Source organism: Salvelinus sp. IW2-2015, linkage group LG8 (genome assembly GCF_002910315.2).
Source record: "Salvelinus sp. IW2-2015 linkage group LG8, ASM291031v2, whole genome shotgun sequence".
In the NCBI taxonomy this organism is placed as follows: Eukaryota; Metazoa; Chordata; class Actinopteri; order Salmoniformes; family Salmonidae; genus Salvelinus; species Salvelinus sp. IW2-2015.
Window position 1 is genome coordinate 33,969,639 of NC_036848.1, and position 15,335 is coordinate 33,984,973.

At 42.2% G+C, this 15,335-nt stretch overlaps 1 protein-coding gene across 1 annotated transcript in view; it reads right to left on the reverse strand.

Moving 5' to 3' along the window:
* pcdh15b (protocadherin-related 15b) overlaps window positions 1–14,552 on the reverse strand; it is a 185,485-nt gene extending 170,933 nt beyond the window's left edge. Inside the window, exon 1 of the mRNA XM_070444889.1 lies at window positions 14,487–14,552. The gene's annotated coding sequence lies outside the window, so the exon portion shown is untranslated. The remainder of the gene's footprint in view (window positions 1–14,486) is intronic.
* Window positions 14,553–15,335: the final 783 nt, after the last annotated feature.

Genomic DNA, 15,335 nt, shown 5'->3' on the forward strand with positions numbered 1-15,335 from the left:
CAGGACTGGGTTGTAGTGGAGCTGCAGCCAGAGGAGATTGGCTGCAGGCTGCAGTCCTCAGTTGGCACTAATGCCCGTCACTAACACTAACACCGGAGCACCTTGATTTACTTCTGCTCATTGCTCATGCAAGAGGGCATCTCTGAATCATCCACAACCCTCTGTTTGTCCTCCAATAAAGATCTCCAAGCTCTGCTAAAGCTACTGAAGCCTAAGTGATAAGACAAATAATGCAAAATGTAGGCAAGTAAAAATATGAATAATTGATTAGATTTGGTATATTATTTGTTAAATTCTTTGAGTGTTTTTCCCTTATTACAAAAGCTGTGAATGACTCATGTAGTCGTTCAGAGATGAGTAAGGGAAACAAATTAATATAATTACGTGCATTATAATCCAGATTGCCACAAATGAATGCTCTGACTGGAGTGCTTTGTGTTAATCATAATGAGAAAAAAGTGTATGATGCAAAGTAAAGTGGCCCTGCGTGCCCTGTGCATCCTCAAACATCCATTCAGCACCTCTCTAGGCTTATTCTCATACTTGCAAGTGTTGTTGAGCATAACGTCCTCGACACTGTGCTTGTGCTATTTGTTCTAAACCACATGTAAGTAAACTAAAGTATGCCAATGGATATCATTAGACTTATTAACCCCTCTTGGGTAGGGGGCAGTATTTTCACGTCCAGATGAAAAGCGTGCCCAAAGTAAACTGCCTGTTACTCAGGCCCAGAGGCTAGGATATGCATATAATTGGTAGATTTGGATTGAACACACTCTAAAGTTTCTAAAACTGTTAAAATGATGTCTGAGTATAACAGAACTGATATGGCAGGCAAAACCCAGAGGACAAACCATTCCAAAAAAGAAAAATCAGCCTACCACTGTTTTCAATGGCTGTCACTTTTATTATAAGGTGAAATCCTCCCAGATTGCAGTTCCTAGGGCTTCCACTAGATGTCAACAGTCTTTAGAAAGAGTTTCATGARGGTTTTTGGAAAAATGAGCCAGAAATTGTAGATTTTCTAGGTGGCTTCCATTTTGGCTGTAGTGTTTCCAAGCGCYTGGAAGAGAGCGCGTTCTTTGGTATTTTTCTCCGGTAAAGACAATAATGATTCTCCGTCTTAAATTTTATAGTTTATTCACGTATTAGGGTACCTAAGGTTTGATTGTAAACATTGTTTGACTTGTTTGGAAAAGTTTTAGTAACGTTTGGGATTCATTTTYTATGCATTTTGATAGAGGGAAACTGGGTGGATTATTGACTGAAGCACGAGTTTTTATGGATATAAAGAAGGACATTATCGAACAAAATGACCATTTGTGATGTATCTGGGACTTTTTGGAGTGCCAACAGAAGAAGATCAAAGGTAAGGCATTAATTATATCGCTATTTCTGACTTTTGTGGCGCACCTGCCTGGTTGAAATGTGTTTTTCATGCTTTTGTATGCGGGGCGCTGTCCTCAGATAATCGCATGGTGTGCTTTTGCCGTAAAGCCTTTTTGAAATTTGACACAGCGGCTGGATTAACAAAAAGTTAAGCTTTATTTTGGTGTATTACACTTGTGATTTTATGAAAGTTAAATATGTAWAATTCTATAGTTTGAATTTCGCGCTCTGTAATTTCACCGGATGTTGGCCAGGTGGGACGCAACTGTCCATAAGAAGTTAATGTAGCACTGCAGAGGGCTGCAGAACAATAAATGGCAGCCCTGAAGGTATCCCAGTACTATTCAGCACCATGGACCGCAATCCTAATAGCACCAGTACTATTCAGCACCATGGACCGCAGCCCCAATATTACCAGTAATGTTCAGCGCCATGGACAGCAGCCCCAAAAGCACCAGTACTATTCAGCACCATGGACAGCAGCCACATTAGCACCAGTACAATTCAGCTACATGGACAGCAGCCCCAAAATAACTAGTAATATTCAGTGCCATGGACAGCAGCCCCAATAGCCCCAAATAGCACCAGTAACTATTATTAAGCGCCATGGACAGCAGCCACAATATCACCAATATAATTGATAGAGATCTCGTCTTTGTATCTGTGCCATTATAGCTCTATTTGTCACATGCTTCGTAAACAACAGGTGTAGACTAATAGTGAAATGCTTACTTCCGGGTCCTTTTCCAACAATGCAGAGTTAAAGATAAGCTTATTTTGTTGACTTGCAGCCAGTCAATATGCTCTCAATGGTGCTGCTGTAAAACTTTTTGYGGATCTGAGGGACCATGCCACATCTTTTCAGCCTCCTGAAGGAGAAGAGGTGCTGTCGTGCCCTCTTAAAAACTGTGTGGGTGTGTGTGGACCATGTTAATTTCTAGGTGAGAAATTTGAAGCTCTCAACCCGCTCCACTAAAGCCCCATTGATCTGGATGGGGGCATGCTCGCCCCTCCGTTTCTTGTAATCCACGATCAGCTCCTTTGTCTTGCTGATGTTGAGGGAGAGGTTGTTGTCCTCTGACCTCCTCCCTATAGGTATCCTCATTGTCGTCGGTAATAAGTCCTACCAGTCGTGTCGTCAAACTTGCAAAAGTTGATGATAGTGAGTCGTGGGTGAACAAGGAGTACAAGAGGGGACTAAGCACACACCCCTGAGGGGCCCCATGTTGATGGTCAGTGTGGTGGATGTGTTGTTGCCTACCCTCAAAAGTCAGTGAAGACACTTGCCAGCTGGTCAGCACTTGCTCCGAGTATGTGCCCTGGTATTCCATCTTGCCCCACGGCCTTGCGAATGTTAACCTTTTCACACATACCAACAAACGTGTGTGATCATTCTATAGTGGTCCTTGTTGCGTGCAATCAAACCAGTGTGATTAGACCGCTTGATTAGAATGCTTATTTAGAACGTTCATTTTCGATTGACCCAACATTCAGCATTTGAGCTGGCCACACTGTTTTTTTATTCACAGAAACATTTAGCACAAACACAGTCCTTACAAAGTTATGTCCAGAATATGACCAGTTTATTTTTGGATGCAATGTTCAGACATTCACAGAASTATCTACAGCATAACACAATCAGTCAACCTGAAAAATGTAGGCAACTTTTGTCCTAGCGCAAACTGAGGAAAGATAGACGTAACACAAGCGGTCATATTTTTATAACTCTTGGCTGACAGAAATGAATTAGCTAATAGCAATTAATATTTATAATTAATCACATCACAGGTGAGCTCACCATAGATCGAAATAATTGAGTAAAACACTTTGTAGAAATCAAAAGTAATCCAACGATGGGTAGTTTGTGCGCGCCGGGAATGTTTAATTTTCCCCATCACCAAAGATAATAAGAGGAGACAAGATGAGTTTGGTCTGTTTATAGTATGCATGTTGAAGGGGGTGTGTCATCTACGATCATCCACTTCCCTTCATTCACTTCTGGAAGTTTACCCGAAAGATGAGTGAACCATTCCTTCACCTCATTATAACATCTTTGGTCTGACAGATTACGTGACACCCAGAATGCATTGTATAATGTCAACAAACATGGCGCCACACATAGCTGGCAAATAGCTTAGCATTAGCTCATTATAATCAGTACAACCTTCAAAAAAGTATTCAAAAGTATTCATCCCCATTGGTGTTTTTCCTATTTTGTTGCATTACAACCTGTCATTTAAATTTATTTTTATTTTTATTTAATGTAATGGACACACAAAATAATCCAGATTGGTGAAGTGATATGAAAAAAAAAAACTTTAACAGAAAATTGGTGCGTGCATATGTATTTACCCCCTTTGCTATGAAGCCCCTAAATAAGATCTGGTTTAACCAATTACCTTCAGAAGTCACATAATTAGTTAAATAAAGTCCATTTGTGTGCAATCTAAGTGTCACATGATCTCAGTATATATYCACCTGTTCTGAAAGGCCCCAGAGTCTGCAACCCCACTAAGCAACGGGCACCACCAAGCAAGCAGCACCATGAAGACCAAGGASCTCTCCAAACAGGTCAGGGACAAAGTTGTGGAGAAGTACAGATCAGGGTTGAGTTATTAAAAAATATCTGAAACTTTGAACATCCCACGGAGCACCATTAAATCCGTTATTAAAAAATGGAACACAACCCAGCCAAGCCGCACTGCTTCTTGACACAATGCCCGCTTAACCAGGAAGCCAGCTGCACCAATGTGTCGGAAGAAACACCGTACACCCGGCGGTGTGTCAGCGTGCCCGCCACAGGAGTCGCTAGAGCTTGATGGGACAAAGAAGTCTCGGCCTGCCAAACTCTCTCCTATGCACTGCCTCATGGGTCTCCCAGTCACTGCCAGCTATGACACAGCCTGGGATCGAACCCGGGTCTGTAGTGACGCCACTGCGATGCAGTGCCTTAGAACGCTGCACCACTCGGGGGTCCCCGCAAATTGATTTTAACAAATAATTGGTCCCCCAAAAAATGCGGCCCTCCGTTGAATTTAAAAATCCCGATGTGGCCCTTGAGCCACAAAGTTTGCCCACCCCTGATCTATATGATAGCACCATTACTAGTCAACACCATGTATCATAATAGCAGCCTCAGCAGGACCAGTATATCTCCAGTACTATCAGCAGCCCCAAATGCGCCAGTGCTATTCAGCACCATGGATGGCAGCACTAATTGCACCAGTGCTATTCAGCACCATGGACGGCAGCCCCATTAGCACCAGTCTATTCAGCACCTTGAACAGCTGTCCCATTACCGCCATCCCTTAAGGCACCATTGACAGTACCCTCCACTATGTTTTCAGCATCACGTGCAGAGTTGGCTGGTCAGACAAAGTTTGGCAGCTTGAGCACTTAAAAAATATAGATTGTTTTAGATGGGTGTCCTCCTAACAGACTTTTTCTAAGCAGAGGATGAAAAATCTGTGAGCCCGCCATCGTATAAAACAACTTTCAAAGCTGACTGCTTCCAGAAGAACATTTGGTTATTTTGGTGTGTTTTAAGAAAAGGGGCTCTCAATAATAAACTCAAAGAAAAACTCATAAAGTGAGAAGGAGACAAAGACAAAAGCCTTGACTGAGTTCTGGAGCACTAAAACAAAAACACAGACTCTRGTTCACATACTCTGTTTGAAGGTCTAGCGTTCAACCTCCATGATAGAGGGCAAACCTCTCCGTCAGTGTTCTGTTCTTCCCTTCCGTCCTCTGGATGGAAGTGAACTGACTCCATGCAGGTTTGGGGAGAATGGAGACAGACAGACACAGCAAAGACTATTTGTTTTAAATGACAAGCTTATTCAATGAGTACCCGCTTTCGTTCCTTTCTCCCTGTTCTGTTCACTGCTACTGGCTACAGATTGGTCTAGGTGGCAATGATGGATGGTTGCGACAAACATCCCTGGACAGCTAATTAAAGAAACCTCATTTGATGAGGGGGCTCCAGACTTAAAGAGCATTAAATGCAGGGCCTGAAAGCAGGCTGAATCCAATTACCCATTGTCCTTAATGACAGAGAGAGAAAGCTTATAACAAGCCATTGGCAACCAGTCTGACTATGTGTATGATCCAAAAATGAATTTGAAGGCTTTTAAAAAAAATATAGTAATTTTATCTAAATGTAAAAATGGATACAGTCAAGTGCTGAACTCCTCTACAATTCACTCTCTCTATACGACTGAGTACAAACAGACAAGACAACTGAATGAGAGACAGAAATGCAATTCAACGAGTATCAGGAAACAGTTAAATGCTAAGAGCGGCTCGTTGACCCTGACCAGGAAGTGTCCTGACTTTGACTCACTGACTCACTGAGATCAGTGATGAGGCCCATGGCAACGTGTACACATCTGAAATGGTAAACACGGTGACCTGGCTAAACATCAGAAGTGAATTTGATGTTACCATTTTTATCTTACACTTGGAGAAGGTCACCATCACTAACAGCCCAGAGGTTAGGCTTAAGAAACTGGAGAACTCTTGTAGTTCAGCATGTGGGCCAATGATAACAGAGGTTTGAACACATTTACATTTAAGTCATTTAGCAGACYCTCTTATCCAGAGCGACTTACAAATTGGAAAGTTCATACATATTCATCCTGGTCCCCCCGTGGGGAATGAACCCACAACCCTGGCGTTGCAAGRGCCATGCTCTACCAACTGAGCCACACGGGACCACAGTTGTACTTGTACCCTCAGTGGATTAGGTCTACTACTGGGCTGTGTGTGCAGGCTGACACTTGGGGTCACATGAGTTAATATGACACTGATATATGCATAATATACAGTTAGGTACACAACTTATGTAGGCTAATCATGAGTGTTAATACTGACATTATGGATACAGTAGCTAGAGGGTGTTATGGATTGGAAAATGAGGCTAGTCTACAAAATATATATATGCACAAATGCACATAAGCTTATGTAAATCCATGTACTGTGTGCCTAAAGAGAAAGCCTTCCTTGTCCACAGGGCTTGGCTTAACCGGATATGGTAGATATGGCAGGTGGTACGGCGGGAAGGGTCACTCCACACATTCAGTTTGAACTGCTTTGACGAAAGTCTGACATAATGCTACATAATAAGGCATCGGCGCCAAATATCTTTGATTCTTTCTATGAACACAGAGAAAATGCTGCAGGGAGAATATTCATATTCCTCATAAGACATCCAAATGTGAGTGTCTTTATTATTTTGCTCCTGCTAAAAACAGACACAGAATTCTGGAAGCATTGGCAATTAACCCCTCTTTTTCACATATCAGTTTGGGACACTTTCGTTTGCAGCTAGGCTACTTTTATCTTACATCTACAAAGACAAGGCAACAGAATGTTCACAGTAATTGGATGACCCGTTGCATAATCCTGCGTGCTTGATGTACGACGGGATAGTGTAAATGTAAACTTGATATAGAGAACCACAGAATTGTAAAGCTTTCATTCACGTGAGTGTTGTTGGAAAAAAATGTCAGATTTAACGAATTCCATATAGTTTTGCAGGTATGGGATAACTACATTCACGTAGCATATGTGGTGTCGTGTCGAGGAAAACCGTCTACACGTGTGTATGTGTTCTATAACACGCTAACAGTATCCCCAGCAAATAAGGTCATATCGCAAAGAATCCTTCACCCAGGATGACCAATCTATGAATTTGACAAATAGTGACCACCAGTCTATGAGATAAAATACACTGACTTCAGTAGGACGGTGCAATAGACTGGCACATCATTCTGTAAGACCCTAAGAACGCATGTTTTTCAAACAGGCTTTTCTTCTCAAARAGTAATTGGCAGAAAAAGTCTTACCATATTAGCTCTAAAGCCATGTACATCCCGTTCAGGTAGTGCTTCTTAGGGCAAAACGCATCCCTGAACATCATCAGGAACTCTGCCACCCTCTGTCTTCTTTGCTTTCCCGTTCCCCGTTCTAGAGTGACTTTCAGAACCAGAAATCACACACGCCTCCTACGAGAAATGGCAAAGTAGCCAGTGTGGAATTTGCTCGTATGAATTGATGACTTCGACTACTTGAGCGCCTAAACAGTATTCCCCTTGCGGTGCTCCATGTATTCATCTGAGCGTCGCTGCTAAAAGAGCAAATGTCCCTTGAAGCCATGCATTCACACCAGCACTAGAACGCCGTAATCTAATTAGGACACAAAAGGCACACTTAGATTATATGCGCAGAATACGCTACATGCGCCCCGCTGCGGACAGCGCACTATGGGCAGACCACAGGCTACAACCAAGCATGAGCTGTGTTGTAAACCCTATTAAATGAACTAGTGACTCCTCAACGTGTTTCATGTTTTTGTAATGCCAAGAGACTGTTGACTATTGTGTGAGTACAGTACTGTAGCCTACACCTATGGGCTACGCTTGCCAAATTGCGTAGGGGAGGGGGGGGGGTGCAATTATAGCTCAGGCTTACCAATTCTGTCCATCTGTTCAGTGAGTAGGATACATCAAATTCTGTTTGCGCCAGGGTATTCAGAAATACAAGGACCAGTAAGTAGTAAGGCCTTCAAATCAACTGTGATAAAGTCGAGCAATACACAAAGTATGTATTTCCTGAATGATGTAGTTATGATGGACAGGATTATGGGGAGCATGGTTGTATTCATTTTAAATGGCACTTAAAATGTAGGATGTCTCAACAAGGCAATAAAAAAAAAGATAACGCAGTCTGTGGTGCAATAGTAGTCCCAATGATTCGAGGGAACTGACATCATAGATATTACAGATTGAATGATAAGCATTCTACAATTTGGTAAACTCCACACTTTGTTGACTCCATTTGGAAAGCAGATGTTTGTTTCCTACAGACAATTATTAATTCATCCATATGTATTTTATGTAACACCTGGGAAGATCAATTCAACCATTATTTAAAACTCTCCAGACTTGAAAAGTACCCTCTGGAGCATGACAACATGAATTTACAACTTCAGATGTTTACTGTAGAATTAACAAAACGAACTAGTATGAGGTAATTTCAATCTAAGATGCAGGTGCCTCTATTACCTAGCAAATCAGCAGACCGAAACCATAACATACACATCCACATCAATAAAAGTCAAGCAAAAAATAAACAACCTTCCAGTCTTATTTATGGGAACTTGACACATTTACAATTTCTACCTGGATGGCAATTGTGCCAACAATAAAGAGAGCCTTCAACACACAGCAGAGAGAGACAGGGAGAGAGAGAGCAAGAGAAAGCGAGAGAGAAAGAGAGACGAGAGAGCAAGAGAGAGCGAAGAGCAGAAGAGAGCGAAGAGCAGAGAGAGCGAGAGAGCAGAGAGAGGAGAGAGCCAGAGAGAGCGAGAGAGCAGAAGAGAGCGAGAAGCGAGCGGAGAGCGAAAGCAAGAGAAAGAGAAAGCAAGAGAAGAGAAAGCAAGAAAGAGAGAGAAACAAGAGAGAGAGAGAAAGCAAGAAGAGAAAGCGAGAAGACAAGAGAGAGTAGAGAGAGAGCGAGAGATCAAAAGAGCAAGAGAGTGCAAGCGAGAGAAGAGCAAGCGAGAGAGAGAATAGCGAGCAGGGAATAGCGAGTGAGCAGAGAGAGCGCAAGCGAGAGAGAGCAAGCGAGAGAGAGCAAGCGAGAGAGAGAGAGAGAGCAATCGAGAGAGATAGAGAGCGAGTGAGAGCGAGAGAGAGAGAGCGTAAGAGAGAGATAGAGAGAGCAAGAGCGAGATAGAGAGAGAGCAAGAGAGAGCAAGAGAGAGAGAGAGATAGAGAGAGAACAAGAGAGAGAGAGTGAGCAAGAGAGAGACTATAGGAGCCAATCTACAGACAGGCAATAAATATTTGACACTCTGCCCAACGCAGAGACTAAATGTACTCTTCTCATGGTTATTGAAATTATACAGGCCTCAATGACGTCTTCAATTGGACTGCCTAGGTTTGTTGTGCCAGCAGTAATGAATGTGTTATTTGGAAAGCAAGAATAGCAATAATGGTACACTAGTAGGTCATTTGTACCAGCTTTTAAAAGCTCCTCTCTGCAATGGCGTTCCCCCTTGCAGAGGAACACACAGGGTTTTGGATGCACTGTTGCCTCACATTATAATAAGGCAATGTGTGGACCTAATATGCAAATATCCCTGTAAGTAATGGATATATGTACACATTTGTAATGTATATGTACATACTGAAATTAAAATGTCACATTTTCAATTAACACAGAAACCAATCCACCCTCATATAAGCTAGTGGATTCATGCTTGAAAGGTGTAAAACACTGATATGAATATATTCTATATGAGCACACAGGCCCTTTATCACAGCCTGAGGCTAATGAAATACATATGTTCAGGCATTTTGCGCACAGCAAAACAAATGGCAGCTGTTCAACAATATGTCATTTTGCTTCACAAAGGATTTAGTCCATCTCAAGTGCAATGGACACAGAATACAATTCAATATGTGTAGCTACTGTACAGAACCACCAGCATGTAACRGCTGCCATTTCTTTTGACCCATGTTGTTAGCTGACACTTGCCATCGGGCAGGAGCAAAGAGTGTGTGTTGGAGCTCTCCATGGTGCTGACAATGCTTTGGCTCAAAGACAGACCTCAAGTAAATCCGCTCAGTATGTTAAGTGGTGACAAATATGCTACTACTGTGTCATTGGATAATAACACATCCCAATAAAGGGTATTTAGCCCAATGACAGTATGTAGACACAATGCTGTGTGCAAAGCTATTATGCTGTAGGAGGGACACTAGTGATTGAACACTGGGTCTATACGTAAAGTTAACACCCATATACGGTACAGTACTTAAGACTACAAATCTCCACAGTGGTCCGAAGACATCAAGGTCTTGAAATCCCATCACGGTATCAGGGTCTGATCAGGGCTTAGGGTCCCTCATCGGTATCAGGGTCCCTCATCGCCGGCCACCTGTCCACAGATTCCTGTATCTCTCTCGCTCTCGTTCTCGTTCTCTCGCGCTCGCTATCTCTGAGCTACTCAACAACTCTCGTGGTTCAACTTTCACCCACTGCCATTCCCGTACACACCAACATGTGGTTCGGTTGTTGGCTACATTTCTTTCTTTACATTCCAAGTAACACCTTGTGTCCCATCCCGGAGCTTCAACCTGTGTCTTAGTTAGTGTAGGTCTGCTGGAGAGAGATGACGCATGTGGAGGATTGCGAGGCGGGCTCTGGCTCTGTGGTCCATTATAACAGTGCTAATTGCTCCTTCTCCGGTGGCAGTTAGGTGCCCTTGGGGCCGGAGCTGGCTACAGCAGGCACACACACACACACACACACACACACACACACACACACACACACACACACAGCTTCCAAATGTCACTACAAAGTTACTGTGGAGTTGTGTGTAAGTTGTGACTTATTTTTGCCTTGGTCTCCACTGACAATGTGTTGGGAGTTCATATGTACCGTATGTTATGAAATTTGTGCACATTCGGTGACAGCCTACAGTAAATCTATACTTAGAGCGTGATTCGTGGCTGCCTATCAAGCATAATAAAAGGGACAAAGGAAATTTCACAATGGATATGAACGTGAGGGTAGGTGTGAGTACAGATGTAGAATCTTCATTTGATCACTCTTTTGTTGCTGAGAATTTTCCTGCTCAGCAGGAAATGTAAACTTGTAGTGTATTCGAGTTTTAAAAAGGCTTCTGAAGTTTGTAATTTCCACTTTAAAATGTTAGACATGATTTTCCCTAACAAAACATTTATCAAACCCTACATTACCACTAATTATAATCTACATAACCATTTCCTGGTGTAGCAAACTGGCTCAAATTAAGATCCTAGATCTGTAAGTGTCATTCATCTGTTATGTTTTATTGTGTTCCGTCCTTTTTCGYGGTTGGGGGAATATTTTTAAAACCTGCTTCCTCAGGAGAGATCATTTGGAAAGATCCACATTTATTTACAGTGTCTTTAATAAACGACCAGCCAGCAGGACTCAGTCTGAGCCTTGGAATCCTCAGATAAGAGCACGAGTACACCAAAAACCAGACGACTATTCACTTTAGTCATGGCAACGCTGGAGCGAGTGTATAAAAAAAATGTGTGTCTGAAGTTTTGAAAAGCCCAAAGTCATTATATCTGCTGTTTCCAGAGAAACTGTGAGAGGGTGATTACTGGAGATTACTACCACCTGCCTGTGCTGCCAGTCAGTGGTACCTGAGAGACCCAAGGCATACAGGGCCAGGAGCCGTTCCAGGGAACTTGCACTAATATAACTAATTACAAGTGAAGTGGAAGGACACCCAAGGTCCCCCATTACAAGGCAGCAGCACCTCTATAAATGCAGTGGTGGCAGCTGACAGATTTTGTGGAATGTTTTTTGCAATATATTTACGAATTGCTTACTTAGACACCTTTACGGTCCCACTCAATCTAAATGGCAAAGCCCATCAATTCACCGTGAATATTAATGTGTGTTACAAAGGAGCAATCTACACCGTTTTATGTTGTATACCATCCCTGCCCACACTGTATAGAATGGTGCTGCGAACAGCTCAGAGCACAGTACCATTCCTCCTACACCTAGTGTCTAAATCTTTACTGAACTTTGACCCTGTGAAGGGTTAGATAGGGCTCACGGTGGTTGGTCTGTGCTAATGTTATATATCTTTTTCTATGTCTTCAGAGTGTACCTGTATGTGTGTTTTCAGTATATCTTCCCAGAACATGAGAGTTTTCAGGATAACGTCTACATCATGTTCATAGGCGTTTCCGTGACACTTGAGGATTCAATTAAAGGCCTTTTCACACTACATTGTACTTAGCCAGAGGCTAGACTGGCCCTAGGCTAGCTTAGCCTGTGTTCACACAAGCATTTGTTAACCCTGGGCTAAGTTTTAGCACTGGGCAAAAAAAATGCACACTTGTATGCCACAGATAAGCAATACGACATCATTAACACAGGTCCAGCAATGTGCTCTGAGCACTCCAAACCACCAGAGTGAGAAGTGGAGGTGGTCTTCTGCTCTACCATATCTGGCCACCCGCCCTCACCATTCAAGGTCACTTGTCCTCTGTGATGAGGGACGAACCTATCACTCCATTATCTTTCACAGGGAAAATAACAGGTTYGTGCTGTATGTCTATTATTGCTGACAATTGAGGTCTTAGCATATAGCTAGTAGACAGATTCTGAGAGCCCTGGCTCTTGATTCGCTCCACCAGTGGTCATATACATAAGGAGTTATAAAATATGATACAAAATACATAAAATTTGCGAAAAACAATGAGACATCCTGGATGAGCTCAAACAATGACATGAGCATGACTCAGCGGTTCCGAAACGAGGGATCGCGACCCCARGTGGGGTCGCCTGATATGCAAATTGGGTCGTGGAAGAATTTCCAAAATCCTGGTAAAAAAAAAAATATATTAAAATATAGTCTTTGTCGCTCAAAATCATTGTAATGTGGTTAACCTTAAACATCGAAATGAAAATGATTCAAATCTAAGAGTAAAATTTCAACCAGAGAAGTGCCCTTAGATTGTGGGAAAAGGCCGCACTTGACCGTTGCACTTGAATCATTCCCATGGTGAATGGCTAGGCTCTATACACTATGAAACCACACACTATTGCAGAGACTTTGATATTACTGGCCGCAATTGACATTACTGGCCGCAATTGCTATGGTGAAAACCATGTGTGGAGAGGCAGGCAGAGGTACAGAAACTCACATCGATACCTTTGTCAAATAACACTATGAAACTAAGAATTTAGGCTAGAACTAGAAATCAAGAGGAAATCTCTACTGAACGACTCAAAAACTCCCCAGCATATGCTCTCCAAACGGACTTAGCTGTGAGGGCCTAGATGCCCATGCATTGACTTTTGTTCGCTACACGTCGGGGTACGCTATTCACGAGGACATATTGTTCTGTCTCACGATTCTCAAGCATTAAACGGCACAGGGGATTTTCAGTGTGCTGCGTGGCTGTATTGACGAAAAACAGATTCCYTGGAATTGAATGGTGGGCTTTTGCACAGATGGGGCTCCATCTATGGCGGAACGGCGGGCAGGCCTCTGCACTCTAGTTATGAATATGTCTCCCTCTGCCATATGGACGCATTGGATGACACACCCACTGAGCTATAATGGATACACCAAGAGCAACTGGCGGCAAAAGAGCTGAGTGCAGAACTCTGAGAAAAGCAGCAGGTAACTTTGATTGTAAACTACATCGCTCACACCTGTTCGCAAAACTATGTGGAGATATGTGATCAGAGCATGACAATGTTCAATTTCACAATGAGGCTTGGTGATTATCGAGGGGGAGTTTTGTAAATATTTTTTTAATTGAGAGAGGAACTTTTGTCATTCGCAATGGATGTAAAAAAGAGACTTTGTTGACTTTCTGTGAAAAAATAAATGTGTCTCCTTGCCTATGTAACAGACTTACTGAACTGAATGCGGGCATGCAGCGGAAATACCCCAAAATGTGACAGATGATTGACCAAATCTGTTTCACTGTGATCCTGGCTTAGTTGACATGCCGGTAAGTGAAATCGAACAGCTGATCGAGCTGTCAAGTGACTGAATGCTGCAGCCAACACATTTACGGGTCACTATGGAGGAGTTCTTGACTCAAAGTGAATACTGTGCCGTCTCCCTCCAAGTACTAAAACTCATCGTACGCTGATTCAGTGCTCCCGTCTGCATTTAAAAAAAATATTGATCGAGGTTGGATGTGACAGGAGAAATGAGGTGCGCACTGACTCTGAGAAGCTCCGACGTGACGTGCATCAAGCACACCCGTCTCTTAGTGGTGGTGAGATAAGATCAATTCTGTCAGACTCATTTGRAATTGACTGTCATAGGCCCACATTAAAAGTATACAGTATGATTGGCTGTTAAAAAAAAGTAAAAAAGTAAAAGAAAGCATTGGCTGTTAATTACATCATTTTTTTTTTCACATGGTTGCGCTCGCGAGAATTTTCAGATACAAACTGGGGTTGTGAGCCAAAAAAGTTTGGGGACCCCTGGCAAGGCTGGCATCAAGAATTATATTCAGATGGTAAAACAACAAACAAGGAAGATCAAGACATACCTAGGTTGTTTCTTCTTGATCAAAAAGCATATCTTTCCTCTCGGCCACAATGCCAGCACCTGCAAGAGAGAAGTTTATTATGGTTTTGAGCAACATTTTTATGAAAAGGTTATCTTTCGATTTTAATATTTTCACAGATATTTTTTTTTTAATTAAAAAATATTGTTCAGAATTCTGAGCTACAAATAATCCTGCAGCAAATGGAAATGTGCATTTTTATGTTGATTATAATTAATGGTCCATTTTTGTAGGGGTTGATACATTTTTTGCAATTGAATCAAGTCTGAAATTTCTAAGTGGAAATTACAAACTTCAAAGTGGAAATTACAAACAGCTTTTTTAAACTGCAAATACACTACAAGTTTTAAAATTCCTGCTTTGCAGGAATTCCTGCACCAGGCTGATCAAATTAAGACCCTACATCTGTAGTGATGGCTGGTTAGAGGATTGTTGGTTGAGTGATGCTCAATGTGTTTGTTAATCAAACATCTAGAGGCCAAAACTGACAGCTGATTAAAAGCTCTGTATGCATTCTCTATGTGAAGACAAAGTCCTATAGATAAAGACAAACATATAAGTGCCATAGATGAAGACAAGCATTGCTGTTTTGAACATTACAGGGTAATGTCACCCATGACAACCGCCTCAACCGTCCCAAGCAATGATTGATGAGAAATGTGACTTTTCACTGTTTTCTCAAAGGTCACACCGCCATCCTATTAAGAAGGATATATCTTTTATGTGAGAAGAAATGAGCGGGAAAGCAGCTGACAACAATGGGCATTGGGCAACAATTTCTCCTCCCCTTCAGGGTTAATGCCTGCTGTGGGGAGATAATGAAGAATTATA